Source organism: Aethalodelphis obliquidens, unplaced genomic scaffold (assembly GCF_003676395.1).
Source record: "Aethalodelphis obliquidens isolate GAN/ISIS:26980383/991018 unplaced genomic scaffold, ASM367639v1 scaffold20, whole genome shotgun sequence".
Classification (NCBI taxonomy): Eukaryota; Metazoa; Chordata; class Mammalia; order Artiodactyla; family Delphinidae; genus Aethalodelphis; species Aethalodelphis obliquidens.
This window is the reverse complement of record NW_020837964.1, coordinates 21,336,358-21,338,433: the sequence shown is the minus strand read 5'-3', so window position 1 is coordinate 21,338,433 and position 2,076 is coordinate 21,336,358. Positions and strand designations below refer to the sequence as shown.

Below are 2,076 nucleotides of genomic sequence, written 5' to 3'. Positions count from 1 at the left end.
CTTGCTCAAGGGACATCCTTTTATACCAGCATTTTCTCTGGGTCTTGTTATTGACATGGACCAGTCTGGATGGTAGACACCATCCTGGTTCAGCCATTACCGTTGTTATCAGGGGCCCAGATTCTTCTGGAGGCTTATATTATTACCTGGGACATGGTTGGAAGGAACCTCAGAGACAAAAGTCATCATCCTTCCTCTCTACTTTTTTTTTTTTTTTAAGAAAAACACATGACTTTATTATTCCCAGCACAAAGGGCAGGGCTTTGCAAAATGAGGGGGCAAGTTCTGATGGCAGGGAGGAGGCCCCTACTTGCCGGCAATGAGCAGGCTCCACAGGACCACAGTGGCTGAGTCCCCGTGCAGGAACATTTTTGAGATGTAGTGGTCCTTGTTGACTGGCTTGGACTTCTTCTTGCCCTTACCGCTCTTGGGTCCACATCTTCTTCACGTTCTCCAGCACCATGTTGCAATGCTTGTCGAAGGCTTTCATACGGCCCAGGAGCTTTTTGTTGTTGCGGCAGTTGATGAGCACTTGGGTGTTGTTCTTGACCGACTGGGTGAGCACGGAGAGTGGCCCTGTGTTAAAGTCCTCCTCCTCCCACTTCTGCAGCTCCTGTGGTGTCACATCTCACTCTGGGGCTTGTCGAGGAGGCTCATGGTGGTGGTGATGGTGGCCACGCTCTCAAGTCACTACCGTCTCCTGTGCGTTGCTTTGGCCTTCCACAGAGAGCCCTCCCCACTTTTTAATAAATGATTGAACTAAGGCCCAGAGAGCAGAAATAATTTGACTAAGGCTTCACATTATGATACATTGTGACAGTTAGATTTAGATCCAGGTATCCTTGACCTGAGTGCTAAGTACAACTCTGGGGAGATACCAACATTTTTTCTTTCTTTTTTCCTTCCATCCTTTCTCTCTCTCTCTGTTGCTTTTATTTTTGTTTTGTTTCGTTTTAATACATTGTAGGAACTGGGACAAACCCAAGTAGCAAGGCAGTTTCCATGAAATATCCAGGCCCTCATTATGCATTCCACTGAGTCTCCTCCTACCTCTCACTCTTCCATTAAGTCAACAAGAAAGAGAAGAGGCTGCTTCTTCCCTCTTCCTATTTTTACCACCAGATTTAAGCTCGGAGTCTGTAAAATACCCACCCCACCATACCCCCACCACATAAACACGTATGTCTTGATTTAGACTAAGTCTTGATATCAACTGAATAGCCCACTAAATACATGCACACACAGGATGGAGCCTGTTTAAATCTTATTACCATTCATTTTAATGTAAATTTAGTGATCACTAAAGGGCTGCCGCAAAGGCAATGACTCTGCTCCCCTGGTGCAACTCCCCTCCCCAAACATCTTGGAAAAATAAACAGAAAGAAACAAGATCCACATTTTTCATGTCTGTTAACTTTGCAACATGTGCTAACCAAGTAGGTTACTGTAATAGGAGACTGTTATAATTAAGCCCTTTTCTCCCCATGCCATGCTGGAGTTGAGAGTCTACTGGGAGCGATAAGAAAGTTCTGTTCTACTGAACGTTTTGACATTGTCTTTTGAAATTTGCAGCTGTAGGGTATAAAACCTTTTTTATTTGGGTTGTGGGAGACTGTAAACCATACAAACAATCACACGTGAACTGGAAATACAATATTAAATGTTAAACAAAGGGTATATTTTCTCCTAATTCCAATGAAGCTGTATTTTTCTAATGGAGTCCCATGATTCAAACATATTTAAATTGGGGGAAAAAAAAAAACCTTCAATCTTCCAGTCAGTTAAAAAACCATTGTGTGCACAGAAACTTTATAACATGGGAGTTTATAATCCCCCAGCAAGAGGATTAGAAATTTGCAATGAGAGCAATCCTTAATCTTGCACTTACATAACTGCACGTTTCTTAGATTTAAATTGTACAAATCAAAAAAAATGAAGATCATTTTGTTCTTTTCTAAAGAGTACTCATAGATAAATGATGACTGGTTAGAGCCTATTGAACGTTTGAACCATTTGTAGAATATAATTTATTCATACCAAATACATCGGAAAAGTAACTCTAGTGTTAAATTACAA

General features: G+C 41.6%; 1 pseudogene; it reads right to left on the bottom strand.

The window, feature by feature from the left end:
- Nucleotides 1-306: 306 nt before the first annotated feature.
- LOC113627337 (small nuclear ribonucleoprotein Sm D2 pseudogene) lies at nt 307-657 on the bottom strand (annotated as a pseudogene).
- Nucleotides 658-2,076: the final 1,419 nt, after the last annotated feature.